The following is an 18,290-nucleotide window of genomic DNA, read 5'->3' as shown; positions in this document are numbered from 1 at the left end:
TGTCAAGGCACTGCAGGGAGGCCTCAAACCTGTGCTTCTCTGAAAATATGCGAAGTACCCTAGCCAGACTGAGGAAATGTATGACATTTATTTGACTTTCACTCACTGAAAATGCCTCAGGAACACATTAACTCCTGGCTGCACACTACATGCTCGGCATTCAGCTTTCAGGAGAACAGTCAACCAGCATTGACAACTTTAAGGGCTATATGCAGAGCTCCGCATGGCCATGCAGCCCATGCTCTGCAGGTTGCTAGGCTCCCCCCTACCTGCCTCTGGCACCATCTTGGTGATCATCACCTAGTGGGGGCCGGGGCACCTACCCAGTCTAGATTACAACATCCTGATGTGCCCAGTTGCTAAGCAGCCTGAGCACCATGCAGCACGTGGCCCCGTCAGTTTGCACTCAGGACTTTATTCCCTTCCTTCCACAATCCCGGATGCTTTCTTTCATGCTCGAATGTGCTAAAACCATCTAAACTAACTTTCACTTTGCATTAACTGCCATTCTTTTTTCTGTGTAATTGCAATGTACAGTTCCAGACATGTAATGATTTTAATGAATCGAACATGAATACATTATAGATAAAGATACAGTGCATGCACAAACCTTTACACAGAGAAAGGATTCCCCATACCGCACCTATCCTTCCCTATTTCCTTACAGGAAGTGTCAGCCATGAGCACATAAAATATGGACTTAGGTAAGCATGTATTCCTCAGAATCCTGGCATAATGTACTATATATATATATCAATTAATCTTTCTGAGTAACTTATAAGGTTCAATTTAACCAAGTTCGACTAATAGACTCCATACTGATCCCCTCCCGGTTCCTTTGCGCGCGCTGCATTCCGGGGGCCCATTGGGGCTTGTAAAAGATTGCATGTGCTCTCAGTTCACAGCAGCTGCCACCACATACCTGTCTGCTTCATGTTGGTGATCTCCTGGGCTGATTTGAGGCACTGACTCGGAGGCAGCCGGGTGGACGAAAATGGTGGCCCCGGCCTGAGCAGAGCGCGCACCGGTGTCTGATTCGGAGAAGTCCGCGCTGCCCTGGCTGCAATCTGCAGTGGCCTGTTCTGTGGTGGGCGAGATTGGAGCACGTTGTGTGCCCCCTTGCTTCGTAGAGGACCTCCACTGTGGGCCTGAGAGACACGCTTCCCGGCGGAGCCTGTGGCAAAGATTGCCTCCTCCATTCTTCAGCCTATGCAGGTGAGGAGAGATCGGCCAGGGTTTTGCCCGGCGGGGAGGGGTGTCTCTGAGACTGCCGCGAGGCAACCTGAGTAATCCGTGCAGCCTAGGGAGACTGGGCGGCACGGATCATACTGTGGAGCCCGCCCCTGACCTGGCACGGCTGGGCCTAATCCCCCCCGAATGGTGGGTGAGCTGCTGTGACCTGCTGTGAGGCCGCCGAAAACCAGTGCAGCCTGCTGGAGCTGTGGTGAGCTGAGGAGACGGGGCCGGGAGGGTCTAGAATTGCCTACACCTTGGGCTGTCGGCAGGGTGGGACGATATTGACTGGGACTAGTAGCTGATGCACTCTGAATGTCGGGGCCCCCGCCATCCCCACTCCAGCCTGCCCTGCTGACTTTTCTACTCCCTGTCTGGCTGCCCCCTGGGGCCCTTCTCCATCGCCTGCCCCCCCTCTGGATATCTGTTGGACCCTACTCATGCCTGGAGGGTCTGGGAAGTATACTTGGCCAGGCCGTGCCGTTTGTCCCGGGAGATGGTGAACAACACATTGTTAGCGACTGCTGATGAGGGTGAACTGTCCGAGGCAGACTCCCCGCTTCAAGCAGTCTACTTACGGCTCACTAGAGGACATTTGCAGGCCTCAGCTGCGGTGTGCTCCTTGCCTTGACGCTGTGTGTGGTGGGCCGGGCCCATTGGCCACGAGACTTATCTGAGCTGAGCGCTTTACTGTGCCCACCGTGGGACCAAATGGATCCGCACAGGAGGCAACCCTCTCTGGTTGGTTGACCAGTCAGCCTGCCATGGGTAAGACGGACGAGCGGCAACCCAAACTCTTATTTGAGCAGCGGAAAACGCAGAGAGGAACCACCTCGACAATGGAAGACCCAGCTGCAGTGACCATGCATGCCGCTTCTGCCCCCGAGCCCAAGTTGTTTGCTGATTTGAAACATACCTTATCAGCCATCGACCTGAAGATTGACTCGATGTTTGATCATCTGGATCGGCTCTGAGTCAAGGTGTTGATTCATAATGAGCGCCTCACGGAGGTGAAACAGCGAACATCCGCGCTGGAGGAAGAAGGAGTGGCAACCTGGGAAAAGCTGCTCCATATGGAGAAAGTGTTGGTGGCATTCAGAAACAAAAATGAAGACCTCAAAGCACGGTCCAGGCACCACAATCTGCGCATTGTCAGAATCCCGGACACAACTGCGATGACCCGAGTGGAGGACTTTGTTGAGGAAATGTTGTGATCCCTCTTTGGCGATGCCCTATTCGCTTTGTGCCTTGTGGAGCGTGCCCACAGGTCCCTCGGTCCAAGGCCATCCATGGTGCCCCGGTCCGCCCCATCATTGCTTAACTCTTGAACTATAGGGACCGTGACAGAGTGTTGCAAAAGGTTCGGGATCAGCACAACCTCAGATATCAGGGCAACTTGGTCTCCTTTGTTTCTGACTTCACCTTGTCTGTCCACACGAATTTGTGCCTGTCAAGAGACTGCTGCAGCAAGAGGATATCAAGTATTCCTTGCTCTACCCTGCAAAGCTTCAAATCTTCCACTCTGGCAAGACAACCTTCTTCACAGATACTAAGCTTGCTGCCAAGTTTGCTTGTTCCCTCAAGAGTGCAAGACTGGAGGGTCCCGCAAATGGGGATCAAGTGGTGGAAGACCCCCTCAATGAAAATGAATGAGTCCGTTTGGAAGTGCTGGGACATGCGCACCCACTTCTGCAGACTCTTATACCTGGCAGCACTGCCGCTCACCCCGGACCTTGTAGGTCTGGAGACCCTATGATCACATGAGACAGCTTGTACTGGAATGGGCTACCTGACTGCTCAGTTACTTGTGCAAAAACAACAGTTGATTGACAGAATGCAGAACAATGTCATACATTCACCGCAGTACAGTGATCTGGGCCTAAATCCATAGTTTTTTTTCTCACCATGCCATTCCAGTTTGAACCCAGCCATACGCAAATCAGTCTTGACTGGGGGTGAATGTTTTGATTTGTTCTGCATTCCGTCCATCAATTGTGTGTCTTTTGCTTTCTCAGCCTAAGTGCGCCAGGTATGCCCAGACATGGGTCAAGTGCACTGGAATCAAGCTATCCTGGCTGAAGAGGGGTGAAACCCCGAAACCGGTCCTAGGATGCTTGTTTCTGGTCCAGGGAGGACCTGGCTTGGCAGTTCGCACTGGACTGTTCCCAAAAGGCACAGGGTCAAGACTGATTTGCATATGGCCAGGTCTAAACTGGGGTGGCATGGTGAAAAAAAGAATGATGGATTTAACCCAGATCTCTTGACTGGGGGTGAATGTTTTAATTTGTTCTGCATTCTGTCCATCAATTGAGTGTCTTTTGCTCGGTTACTTGGCCCTTTTGGGTAACTTCTTCCAGCCACCCAACTCTTTGTTGTTGGGCTACGCCGAGCCCCCTGGCGCTACCCTCTGGGATGAGTCCCATGTTCTATTTTGCTGTTGACCTTGTTTGGCCTTGTACGGGTGGGGTAGACACTCCCCAGCCATGTTGGGAGGCTGTAGTGGGTGGGGTGTGGGTTGTTTGGGTGATGGGTGAATTGTTTGCAATGGGCTGTTTTTCTTCTTGTATGCCATTTCTTTCCTCTTCCTTCCCTTCCCCCTCCCTGGTCCGGATTGCACTAACATCCGCGCTGGAGGAAGAAGGAGTGGCAACCTGGGAAAAGCTGCTCCATATGGAGAAAGTGTTGGTGGCATTCAGAAACAAAAATGAAGACCTCAAAGCACGGTCCAGGCACCACAATCTGCGCATTGTCAGAATCCCGGACACAACTGCGATGACCCGAGTGGAGGACTTTGTTGAGGAAATGTTGTGATCCCTCTTTGGTGATGCCCTATTCGCTATGTGCCTTGTGGAGCGTGCCCACAGGTCCCTCAGTCCAAGGCCATCCATGGTGCCCCGGTCCGCCCCATCATTGCTTAAATCTTGAACTATAGGGACTATACTGGCCCCTGCTCTCCACTTGGCACGCTTGTACGCAAGGGGATGAAGTGATGACTGTAACTTCTAACGGGGCTTACACCCTCAAGGCTTTAACCAGGAATGTGAGGGGTCTGAATGATGGCAGAAAGATGCGATTGGTAGTGGCACTCCTCAACTGCTATGGGGCAGACATCTGCTTTTTGCAGGAGTGGCATCTCATGTATACCAACTGTTCACGCTTGCGGGATGGGTGGATATGCTAAAAGTTCATAGCGGATTACTCCAATTATGCCAGAAGAACAGCTATAATCCTCAAAAAGGGCCTCCCTTGCCATATGCGCACTGCAATTCCCAAGGGCTGTATATGATGGTGGCGGGGGTCCTTGCAGGTTGCCCAGTTATATTCATATGTGTATATGGCCCTAATACACACAACCCCCAATTTTTTAGTGAGGTATGGTGGTTAGCAGACTCCTTAGGCCTCAGGGTGGTTCTCTGGGGAGGTGACTTTAATGTAATTCTCAACCCAGACTTTGACAGAGCGAGCGGTTCTTGCCAATCTCACCCCCTGCGCAGTGGTGCACCTTCAGACCCTTATGGAAGACTGCGATCTGATAGATATTTGGTGTCACACTCACCAGCATGGCCGGAAGGGTACCGGCACTTCTTCTGCGAGCCCCACTTGGTCTCAAATTGATTTTTGGCTTGTGTCCCGTGACCCGGACACTTGGGTAAGACACTGTACTCATCTCGTCCAAGCGCTCTCGGACCATGCCCCAGTACTATTAGAATTTCAACTGCCTGATGTACCAAATAGAGCCTTCAACTGGAGACTCCCTGCTGGAGCTCTCTGGGATCAGGTGTTCTGGGAGGAAGTCGGGTCTGCCATACAGGACTACTTTGATACTAATCTCGGCTCGGTGAGCTGTCCATCCTCGTTATGGGAAATGTTTACGGTCGTCATCAGGGGAAAGTGTATCGTTACTTAGAAGGGCGTTTTGCGTTCATTCAGGAATGGTCTGCGGTGGCTCAAAAGGGAGATACGCTTACTCAATTCAGAATTTTTCACGTTGAACCAGTTTATGATTTTCAGACAGATTAAGGCCCAAGATAGCAGAATTGGAGGAGGTAACGCACAGAGAAACACATTACTTGGATCATGAAGCGCATGCCCGACAGTACGGCAAAGGCGATCGGGCCTGCAAAACCCTGGCTGGTCTCCTCAAAAAACCATGGGCAAATGATTAAATTAGCGAGCTTCGAACGGACGAGGTTGTGGCCGGGCAGGCACCGGTTCAAGCTGAAATGGTCAAATATTACTCTTCACTATATGCCACGCGAAAGTTGGAGGCTGTCCCTGACCTACTTCCCTTCATTGACTCCATAGAATTAGTATGGCTTAGCGATGCACACCGGAAGTATCTGGACAAGCCTTACACGGAAGAGGAGGTGATTAGGGTAATCCGAGCTATGCCAGGGGACTGGACGGATTGACCCCTGCTTTCTACAAGGAGTTTGCCCCGCTTCTGGAACCCACCTCCTGAACATGTATGAGGACTCACTTGAACAAGGTGTTCTCCCTCCATCCTTTCGGGAGATGCTGATAGTGACCATTCTTAAGTCGGACAAAGATCCGCTCCTCTGTGACTCTTACAGGCCACTATCGATTAATGTGGACAATAAGACCCTTACTAAGTTATTAGCTACGCAGCTACTTCCGCTTCTCCCCTCGATACTCAGGCCTGACCAATGCGTCTTCGCTCCTGACCGGAGCCCTGCTCACAACCTCGGCCATCTCTTTGCTGTAATGCAGGAGGTGGATCCCTCCCTCCCCGCCGCTGCCATATTTCTGGACGCAACTAAGGGGTTTGATACGCTAGAGTGGCCTTATCTGTTCTCGCTACTGGCTCGTATTGGAGAGAGCCCTGCTTTTCTACAAAAGATCGCACTATCGTACACTTCACTGGCTGCTAGGTTGTGGGTTAATGGTGCAATATCTTCCCCAATTGTGGTAGCCCGAGGTACAAGGCAGGGGTGCCTGCTATCGCCCCTCTTCTTTGCTATAGCAATGGAGCCTTTGGCGGCCAGACTGCGCCAGCATCACGCCCAGAGGGGGCTCGACTTCATGCCTAGGGTTATTTTAGAGTCCATGTATGTGGATGATGTGACTCTTTATGTTAATCACCCAGAGACCAATCTTAATTCCCTTATATGGGAAATCACTAGATTTGGTGGACTGTCTGGCGTCGGCATCAACTGGGGAAAGTCACTGCTGCCACAGTCCTATTTCAGTCCAAATTCCCTCATAAATGGGCGACCTCCACTTTGAAGTACCTCGGCATCTGGATTAGCAGGAACCATGAGGAACTGTGGAGATGAAATTATGGTAAGCTCATGGAGTGGCTGGAAAGCAGACTGCCCCGCTGGAGAGTGCTCCGTCTCTCCCTGGCTGGTCCGATCACCATTGCTAAGATGGTGGTTCTACCAAAGTTCCTTTAGGTCTTTGTGAATCTCCCACTCCCCCTCACATCTGAATTTAGGAGGAGGATACATTCAAACCTGATCTCCCTCGCATGGGTGGGCAGGCAAGCTTGTGTAACCTGGGAAGTCCTTCCATTCCTGTTTGAGCAGGGGGGGGGATAGGCGGCGCCCGACATGGTATTGTATCATAGTTGCGCGCAGGCCCAATCTGGGTTCCACTGGATCTCCCCAACTCTTTTCATGGCACATACAGCTCCCGAAAGCGACCAAGCAGTACCAGTTCAACTCCACATGGCACTATTCCATGCACAGCGACTCCCGTGGCCTGGGATTGGCACCATGTGATGCACGGTTTAGGCGTGGCAGCAGCTCCACCACAGAGCACGTGTGGATGCCATGTTGCACTGTCGGTCTCGCTTACTAGACATTAATCTCTGCCTTTCACGACTGACTGGGATCCTGCTAATCAGGACCTCAGTCTATCCGCTTTCTCCCTAAATTGTTGTGTTTAGTACTTTGGTACATCCCAGATTGGATACTGGGGTACTCTTATAAGTCCCTAGTATATGGTACCCATGTACCCAAGGCATAGGTACCCTAGAGGCCTCCCATGGGCTGAAGCATGTACTATGCCACCCATAAGAGACTATTCAAAATGTTACTACCAGCCTGCCATTGCAACCTGTGTAAGTTGGTGCATGCACCACTTACTAAAGATATATGTTTACTATAAGGGTCACTGCACTTAAAACCTGTAAGTCACCCCTATAACAGGCCTTTAGAATCCGAAGGCTTGGTTCTAAGTGAGAGGATGCCCCTGCATGAGCAGGACACCCCTGCAGCATACATAGTCCATTCTCCCGGGCTGTCAGTGAAGCAGCTATATACTATATAGAGGGGCAACGAATCCTATCATGTTTGATATCAAACAATTTGGAATCATACCCCCACATCGTAAACGGTGTGGCAGGTATGATTCCAAGCACTGAAAAAGCCCTCTGTTAGGCTCTCAGTGTTCCCGGTACCAGCCTTCTAGTCCCGGACAGCACAAAATGGTTGCTGCTGACCAGAGACATATTTCTGCCCTCCTGCTGCTGAGCCAAGCTCGAGAAGGTGGAACAATAGGCATCCTGTCACAGGGAGGTGTGACCACCTCCCAGACAGTATTTAGTGTATTAGGGCTGGATGGGTGCGCTTGCCAGCACCTGAAAGTCTGCATAAGGGGCACATTTGGTGTCCCTTTGCATAGTCCAGTTCAAACCATTCTTGTGAGCTGTTGGCTCCTGCTCTGGCATGAAGCTGGACAAAGGACATGGGAGTAAACCTACCCCTTGGAGGGTCCCCTGAATCTTACAAACCCTTTCCCTAGGGTACTTAATGGCTTACCTGGGTGTAGGTCTTTAGATTAGTTGTGGGATAAGATTCAGAACAGATACCACTGCACTTCTACCGTCTGGGCACTCTGGACGTCGCTCGACTTTGTTTGGGCCTGACTTTGTCTCCCTTCCAGTCTGCTGCATCATCTGTGCTTGTGCATCATACAGGAACATTCCAAGGCCTGTGAAGCATCAAGGACAACCAAAGTAATCTCCCTTGGAGTGAAGGAGTCACTCCCCTGCAGATCCCAAGCTCCTCTAGACTCCGTGGGCACTGTGACACAGGTGGTGATTTTTCTCAGCTCCTGAGGCCTGTTCTACCCTCTTACCAAGTTTGAGGCCAGTAGTCCTTGTGGAGGTTGCAATAACCAAACACCGTCCAACATGCAGTTGCAAAGGCTTGTTGGTCTCTTTGCAAGAAGATGTTTGGGCTACAGGTAGCCCCAACCTCGAGAATCTCCTCTGAACAGTCTCTTCAGCCACACCGCATCTTGTGCATCATGGCTTGCATATTTAGGTGAGCTGGTGGAGGTCCTCCCCCGACTCCAGTGCCTCCGGCCTGTAGGTTCATTTGAGGGTCACCTTTGTTTTCTTCAGACTCCTCTGATTTCTCGGGCCTGCCCTGACTCCCCTGCTTGCGGTGAGTCTCCAGGACCTTGCTGGTCCTCACTGTGTACTTTCTTGACTCCTTGCGAGGGCTGCATTTGCCAAAGCTTGTTTGTGCTCTCGCAAGACACCGACCCCTCAGCACTCGACATCCTTTGTGGGACAACTCGTATCCGGCTACTGGTTGTCCTCAGCATCGCCTGGTTCCTACAGCTGCAGAGTCAAGTTCCTCGTCATCTTCCCTGAAGCACCCTACATCGGTGGGCAGTCGTCTACCAAGCTCCTGCTCACTCCTAAGTGACCCATACTCTGTCTCCTCTGCTTTCAGGTACTTCTCGACAAGAATCCATGTTTGGATTCTCACGGACACTTTCTCCTCTTCCAGCAGTGACACTTTCCTGATGTCTTCCATTGGGTTCAACAGCGGTTTCCGACACCACTGTACCCCTATGCACCCGGCTTCCCTGGTATAGGTAACGTGGGTCCTAGAGTAACCACGGGTGGAGTGGCTCTCCAACCGTCTGTCTTCCACTGGGACTTTTCAGGGTCCACTGAGAATGGCCCTTAATCTTTAAAAATCCAACCGTGACATACACGTAGGGTTGTACGGAACCCGCAGTCGTGTTCCCACACTGCCCGCGTCCTCCGTGTGGTCTCTATCTACTTACCTTGGGTGGTTCCTTGGGTCCCCAGCAATTCTACATCCTCTCGACATTGTCCTGACACTAGTCAAGGTTCTTATACCACTTTCTTAGTATGCGGTTTGGTCCCCCCCCTGGGGCCCACTGTGTATTAATACTATTTAATGTGATTATATAACAAATGCATATTTTTATAAATACTTTGTGTGGTTCTTTTTCATTTATTCTATACTATGACATTGCATTCTGGCAAAACAAGCTGCTTTACACTCCTTCAAGACTAAGCCTGATGGCTGCTCTCCACAACTACCACTTAGAGAGCTTTCTGTGGTTGTCTCAGATCTCTAAAATCACCATAAGGGTTGTCTGGAATTGTAAGGGGCCTACTTACATTAGTGGACATCATGTACCAGGCCAGCTTCTCACAGTTAGGATTAAGTTATTACTCTCTTTGTCCTGGGTGTATCCAGTTCAATAATGTCCCCATCAAAAGAAGGGTTAATGCGTCATAATAGTTTTCTGTTCTGTTTTTTTTTTTTTTTAAATCAGATAGTTTGGGCCATAATTCAAGGTTAATAAAAAGGTATTCTAGATGGCTGCTACAGAGTTCTCTTTTGAATGTAGGGGCGGGTCTGTAATCTGAATACGAGCGCCTATTACATGCCCAAATGTCATGGGAGATTGTTACATCCAGCACCTTTTAGTCAATGACTGGGATAACCCACTAGGCATCCTCCTCCCTGCTGACGTCATCAGTGAGTGAAGAGGGTTGAAAACGATCATTGAAGTTGTTTCCCATTATGATGGATTTCTTTTTCTTGGCTGACTTTAGGAGTTGGTCTAGGCACACCTTTACATTATGGTATAAAGATGTCTGCACAAGTCTAGCATTGAATTTATAACGCTATTATAATTAGACATACTTTTAAACTTTTCCCACTTTGTATGTGTACTGTATAGCACACATGCAAAGTTAGAACAGACTGGACACAAGAAAAGCTTTTTCCTTATTTGAGCCTGCCATGATCAAGACTATATTTGGATGCAAAGCTCTGTCTGCATAGGTTAGTAGATATCAAAAACTATGGGTGGTAACATGAGCACCCATGTGCAAACCATGGGACAACCTCTTGGTGTAAAGCACTTCTTTGCGATACTTTAGGCAACTTTATATGTACTGGAAAGTAATTCCCAAATCAATACTTTGCACTGGATTGCACCACTTTTGATGACTTTGCGTCCGTACAAAGTGTTTATATATTTGTTCCTTGGTTCCTTGCATTTGCGCTATAGAGGAAAACAATTTCAAGTCCAAGCTGTAAGACCTTGGAAGAAAAATATAATGACTTCTTCCCTGGTACTGAATAGTTTCCCAGTTTGATTGGAATTCACCTACCTCAGGAAGCCAGGGACTGCAAATAAAAAATGAATTTCCCCACTTTCAGTCAGACCAGACATATGTTTTCCTTACCACTGGTCTTGCTGGATTTATATCAGGCTAAGGCAGTTGTTTATTCCTTCAATCTTTCACAAACTTCGCCTAGGAAAAGAAGTGCCACAGAAGGCAGGTATCTCTCAGAGGTATCCCAGGCTCTTGTATGATTTGCGAGTCAAAAAGGCAGCTTTTTGACTATTAAAGAAGTATTTTTGCACCACAGATCCAAGATGAAGCAGCAATATCGCTTCACATCCCTTCTGGAAGTCTTCCACAGAGAAATTATTTTGTACTTTTGTTGTACTGAAAAGTGGTTGGAGAACTATTTGTTAAACCATGTATCCAAAGTAAATCACTTTAGAATGTCTGATCCAATCTCTGTTTACTAGTGCTGGTCTATGGCAATGAAAACCCACAGTGCTTAGTACTCTGGTTTTACAAACTGACAGGAATGGCCTTGTTTTCTAGCTTTACCTCCTTTCATCAATTAACTACTCCTAAAGCCAACCTCTTCCAGCCCTTTTATGATCACATCAGAAACACTGTAGTAACGCAGATTGTCACAAGAATTCCAGTAGGCTGTTGTGTTATTTACTCAACCTTGTTTACATCTAGCTTGCTCCCTCTCACAGCGCCCCCCCCCCCTCCTGCGTGCGGCAGCCACCAGCTGGAATGTTGACAGCTGGACGTTCTAGGGTGACAGTTTAGACAGTTGGTTGTATTGACAATGACTCATTATGCACTGAGCCTCCGGTTGAGTGTGTCGTCCTAGAGCTTAATAAATTACTTAATATATTATAACTCCTGACTACTCATCTTTACATAGGCGCAGACTTGTTTGATGATGGTTTAATGTTCAAGAATTAAATAAGCTATGGAATAGTAGCTTAAGTTAAGGCAAGAGCGACTGACACCAGTCTAAGACCATCAGTAACTGCTTCACAGTAGAACACACATCTATGACCTAACATAGCTCTAAACTAGAATATTATGATTTAAAGAAACAGTAGTGCAGCATAAATACAATGCATAATACTACATACCCCCTCCCCATACAATGAAAAAAAAAACTATTGAACATTGTGAAATTAATTAATGTACTACATAATCAATATAATACATAATCATTAAATTTACTGGGAATCCTGCAAATGCGATGATCACGCATGGTTACAACATCCAATGAGATTGAAGACTGATTTGACAATTTAATTGTTGAATCCAAAGCAGGGTTGACAATGACATTATCTGCATTAAAGTTGTTAGCCAAATCCGGTCCAAAACGGAAACTATCATCTTCTTCATCAGATCTGTTTGCATATATTTCCCTAAACATCTCAACTTGTTTGTCAGAAATCTTCACAACACTATTTCTATTTCACCAACCTCTGTTACCCAAAAACACAGAGGATTTTGTTACTTTGACAACTCTGGCTGGTAAAGTAAACTTAGATTGCCCTTTACTAACTTGAAAAGGTTTTCTTATGATAACCCAATCATCAGCATTGATGGGTGGAACATGATGAGATGATTTACTATCATAAAACTCCTTTTGAACAGACTGTTTATGTAAGACTCTGGATTTTAACTCTTGAAGATCTATCATGTTGTTTCTCTTTTCAAGTAGAGCTGAGCCTACCTCCAATTCATTAAACCACTGTGGAATAAGTTTAGATTTGGCTTCCCTTCCTCTGAGTGCTTTAAATGGTGTGATTCCAGTAGTGGAATGGGGTGTTGTCAGATAGGCCCAGACCTTAGTTTGCAAGAAAATTCCTACATCTACATTTGTTGCAATAGCACTTTGGACCACTTCTTTAATGAAACGATTTGCCCTCTCAACCAAACCGTTTGAGGAAGGGCTGTATAAAGCAACGCAACAGTGTTTTATCTCAGCATTCTCTAGAAAATTGGTGAAGTAAATTGTTGCCCATTGTCAGTGACAACATAGTTCGGGGTACCCTCAATTTTAGAAATGTTTTGAAGAAATGAAACAACATTGTTTGAATTTGGAGCTTGAACAAATGAATAATACAACCATTTGGAATGGTAATCTATGGCAACTAAACAGTATCTTTTCTCTAGGGGCAGCAAATTAAAAGGCCCTGAAAAATCTATTGCAATTTTATCCCATGGGAAGTCTGGGAAAGAAACACTAATTAAAGGTTTTGTGTGCACCTTCCAATGTTTGTCTGAGACGACACAAGTAGGACAATGATCAATGAACAGTGTCACCTGTTTGTCCATTCCAGGCCACCAGTAAATGCTTTTAATAGCCTTAAGTGTTGCAGAAATTCCTAAATGACCATTGTGAGCAATACTAATTAACTTCTCTCTTAGAGATATGGGTGGAACAAACAACCCATCTCTCACACATACTCCATTTTCAAACGATATCTGCTCACTAATTTGGGCAAAAGCTTTGATCTCATTACTTAAACTTTTAATAGCTGGCCATTTACTTTTGTTAAAAATCTCCACTTTTTTAAGAGTTTCATCATGTTCCATAGCTGAGGCCCACTCCTCTTGCGATATGCTGCCATTACATTTCGAGACAGCATCTATGATACCAACTACACAATCTGTGTTGGAGACCTCTTCACCTTCACAACAACCAGGCAAAGGTATACGAGATAGACAGTCAGCACGGATATTTTTACCACCCTGAATATATTTGATGTTTAGAATATATTCTTGGAGTTTGGATAAAAGTCTAACTAGCCTTGCTTAAGACTTCCCCAAACCATTACCACATAACAGTGAGATCAAAGGTTTATGATCTGTGAAAATATCACAACATGTGCCCCAAATATATGTTTTAAACTTTTGTTCAGACCAGACGATGGCAAGGGCCTCCCGTTCAATTGTGCTGTAATTGCACTCTGCTGATGTTAAAGTACGAGAGGCAAATGCTATGGTCTTCTCCTTTCCATCAATCCATTGTCCAAATACTGCGCCCAGTCCTTTCTGGCTAGCATCTACTGACAGAAATGATTTTGCGTTTGAGACAAAAGGATGTAATGCTGGTGCATTCATGACTAGTGATTTCACTCCCTCAAAAACTTGACATAGTGCATCATTCCACTCAAACTTTATGCCTTTTTTTAAGGAGTTGTCTTAATGGTTGGATGATTTGAGCATAACCTGGTACAAATCTGGCATAGTATTCACATAAACCAAGAAATGAGCGTAAGCCTTCTTTGTCTGCAGGAGATGGTGCATCGCGTATTGCTTCTAAATTACAAAACTTTGTTTTAATGCCTTCACTTGAAATATTATGGCCTAAATATTCTACATTGTTGACCAAAAAACTTACATTTGTTTGCTTTAACTGTCATACCTCTCTCTTGCAAGATAATGAATACCTTTTTAAGAATTGTTATATGTTCTTCTTCACTCTCAGTATGAATTAGTACATCATCTTGGTATGCCTGTAGTTGTGGGATTTCACCAAATAGATTGTCCATTAACTTTTGAAACACACTTGCGGCTGATGCCAACCCAAATGGCAATCTTAAATATTTATATGCTCCAAAAGGAGTCACGAATGCCGTGAGAGCTTGACAATCTTGAGAAAGTTTGATCTGGTGATAGGTGGAGTGTAGATCGATGGTGGAAAAGAATTTGGACTTCCCTATTTTCGCTAGCATCTCTTGTATGAGAGGCAAAGGATGACAATCCACAAGTATGTTCTGGTTTAAAGACCTTAAATCTACGCATAACCTAAGGTCCCCATTTTTTTTTCTTCCATAAAACAACTGGACTAATCCATTCTGAGGAGTTGATAGGGGATATTATGCCTTCACTTTGTAAATTGTTGAGCAAGGTTTTCAAATCCTCTCTGATACTAAGTCTCACTTTGTGTATTATCGGTGTAGCATCCTTTTTCAATATTATGTTGTGTTCGTATCCTCTCACCACCCCCACTGTGTTTTTGAATACGTTAGGAAAAAGACTTATAATGCTTTCTACCTTCATGTCAGATTGAATACATGCTACGATGTTAGAAGGGACATCTCCAAGTTCTATAGGAGGATCTTGTCCAGGGCGTAATATTATGCCCAGAAGAGCAAGGTCTTTCCAACCTATAATGTCTCTTCCTCTAACAGCCACATAGATCTTTGTTTTAACAGCTCTTCCAAGGCACTCTACTTTGTCCCAAAAATACCCAAGGAGATCTATGTCCTGTTCTCCGAATGCCTTTGGGTTAATGTCAGGAGCTATAAGTGGCATTTCAGTTTGCCAAAACTTATAGAATGAATTGTCTGCAATAATAGTAACAGGAGCTCCAGAATCAGCCATTGCTAATATTTTTTCCCATCAATAATCATGCAAACCAAAGGACCCTTAATCGGTTTTCCCAAAGATTCTGGCACTTCAATGGCCACTACAACATTTGCGAATTGTGAAGTGCAGTCTTGTATCTCTTGACCCTCCAGATTTATATTAGACACTTTGACTTTACTTAAATTGCAGTTCATATTACTTCTACAAGCTCCTTGAAAATGCCCAATCTTATGACATTTAGTACACTTTTTCCCCAATGCAGGACAACCAGGATTGTTTCCTATGTGGATTTTTGAGCCACACCAAAAGCAAATCAATTGTCCTCTTGGAGGTTGACTTTTGAAATTCTTATTCTTGTGGTACGTTTGTCTGTTATTGATGGCACATATGGCATTGTCATCCGAAACTAAACTCACATTTGAAGGACATGTCGGTTGTATAGCTGTCTGTGTAGGAGAGATTAACATTTGATTAGACTGATTAGACAAAACTCTGGACGTAAGAATCGACCTCTCAATGCTTTTTGCTATGTCAATTGTTTCAGCCAAACTCGGATTGCGTGAGGTAAGTAAACACTCTTGAATTTTCTTGGAGAAACAATGAAATACGTATTGATCTCTAATATAGGTATCAATATCAGGACCAAATTCACATTTTTCAGCTAACACTCTCAATGTTGCTATGTAATCTTCTACCGATTCCTCACAAGACTGCTTACACATTGCAAAATTAAATCTTTCTAGTAATACACTTGAGGTATCAGAATACTGTTTGCCCACACACAATTTTCCTTCTATATAAACGTTCCAATCTGACTCCTCTGAAGAAGGAGCAGTATGTCTTGGTAAGTTATCAAAAACTCTTCTACCTGCTGTACCCAGATGGTTCACTAATAAGGGCAATTTCCTTTCTGGCGAATAGTCATTTGCGTCGATCGCTGTCAGATAGTTCTCAAAGTCTCTAAGCCATTCTGCCCATTTGAGATCAGGTTTACCCGGTTTCCATAAAAATGGCGCTGGCTGGATGTCCCCCTGACTTGAAGCCATTTAAAGTAAATCAAAACTTTGCTGCTTAAAGTAAAGAATTTTCCCAATATATATATATAAACAAGTTTTAATTTATATATATATATATTTTATGAACTTTGTGCATCAAGAGCTCTTTTGTAAAAGTCAAACAGGATGAAGGTGTGTGAATCACCGTGTGTCACACTAAGAAAATATTGTACACTCACTTTAAGTAGACTGAACGCGTGTAAATGATTCCTGCGTGGATTGCGGCATTTCTCTGATCCTTTTATAGAGCTTATGACCGTTTATTTATTCGTTCACATGAATCTCGACTTCCAGTACAACAAACAAATCTTCTTCCCCAATTCAAATTGGCCGCCGACATGTCTGCGCAGTAGGACGTCACGACACTTCCCAGAGTGCAATGCAGCAAGATCAGAGGAGCGTGAAACACACGGAGCCAAAGCGCTGGAATGCTGGAATGCTGGAACGTCGGAGACAAAACCGTGTCTCGAGCTTAGAACGCTACCTCGAGGTAAGCGATGTCGCTAGTCTTCTTTTTAAATAATGCCGGTTATCAACAACGTCCCATGTTTTCCAAACTCGACAATTAAGGCAAAAAACTTAAATCTGCGGCAAAATTCTGACCTGTGTCACTTGGCTTCCGTGATCGAAGTCTCGGCACGTCGAAGTTGAAAAACGTAGTAACACCGTTCCACTAAAAACAGTCAGTTTTTTCCAAAATCACCTCTTATATTAATTCTGAAACTTCCTTGAAGTGATAGAGGGCCGCGGACATCCCAGTCTCCTCAAGTGGTCCGGTGAAGTTTCCTCACGCATGAATCGGCATAGTGATGAGCTTTGCTATGACAACCCCACTTCTGGTACCAACTGTAGTAACGCAGATTGTCACAAGAATTCCAGTAGGCGCAGACTTGTTTGATGATGGTTTAATGTTCAAGAATTAAATAAGCTATGGAATAGTAGCTTACGTTAAGGCAAGAGCGACTGACACCAGTCTAAGACCATCAGTAACTGCTTCACAGTAGAACACACATCTATGACCTAACATAGTTCTAAAGTAGAATAATATGATTTAAAGAAACAGTAGTGCAGCATAAATACAATGCATAATATTACAAACACATCCCTTCTAGGAACATATGCTTTCTTCATTTGGAGAGTCTTCAGTCCATGAGATCTCTGTTCTTCAAAAAAGCTAGTTTTTAGCAACTTTGCACGATGGATGGAGTTCAAAACAGAAAGGCAGTGGGGGCATGTATTTGTGATCAGAGGGACTGGATAAACTCTTCTGGGAATGAAACAAACAGGTTAGCTTGTTAATCACAGTGACGTCAGCTACAGTAGGGAATGTAAACCACCAATACAAATTGATTTCTGAAAGGCCAAGCTTATAAAAGTATGCCCTCTGCCAAAACATTGTAAATGAGGCCTGTAGCATTAATCTCTTTGATGTCCTTTTTAAATTTGAGTGACTTTGCAACTCAGCGTCTAGTCATTTAGATAGCTGTTACTTCAAAATATGTTGAAAACGCACACTTCGAATTTCTAGTGATAGTGTAACTCAACTTTCAAGATGCATTCCCTTTAAATTCAGATCATAAGGCACACTTGGAACATAGAGGAAGATTCCAAAACATTTTGGGCTGGGTTAGCATCCCAAATGTGATGCTAAACAGCATAAAATGTTTATTTCCTTATTCACTTTCCAGTGCAAAACTTATTTTGTGCTGGGGAGTACCCAAAAGTAACACAAAGCAGCACGAAAAGCATCTTTCATTACTTTGCATCAAGGAGGTGTTACATTGGTGGTACGTGGGCGTTCCCATGCAACCACCCATTATTTTTGTCTAAACCATACTTACTAACATTGATAGACAGGGTTTAGTGCTAAATAATGAATGCTGCTGAACAGCAGGCATTAAAAGGAGAAATATTTTAATTTCTCCTTTCTTTTCCGAATTTGCATGTGTGCTGCACTGTACAGCACACATAAAAAGTAGGAAAAGGTTTTTCACTTGTCTAGCCATTGTTTTTTGTACAGGAAGGGTATCCTTCCTGTACAACACTTATGGTAGACTCAGGTATGCACCCTACCACTAAAGTGCTAAGAAGTACTTCTGGTGCACCGCAGCTGAAATCAGCACCGGCACTAGGGTGAGGGGAGGGTAGAGCCATATATCTGTGAATATTGTGCTCTCCTGCTTTCTCTCTGTAACGCAACACAGTGCAGCAATTTTGCCTGCTGCACTGTGTTCCATGACACCTTCAAGAATCTAAGACAT

The sequence above is a fragment of the Triturus cristatus genome, chromosome 2_2, assembly GCF_964204655.1.
Source record: "Triturus cristatus chromosome 2_2, aTriCri1.1, whole genome shotgun sequence".
In the NCBI taxonomy this organism is placed as follows: Eukaryota; Metazoa; Chordata; class Amphibia; order Caudata; family Salamandridae; genus Triturus; species Triturus cristatus.
The sequence above is the reverse complement of the archived record's forward strand: the minus strand, read 5'-3'. Positions refer to the sequence as shown.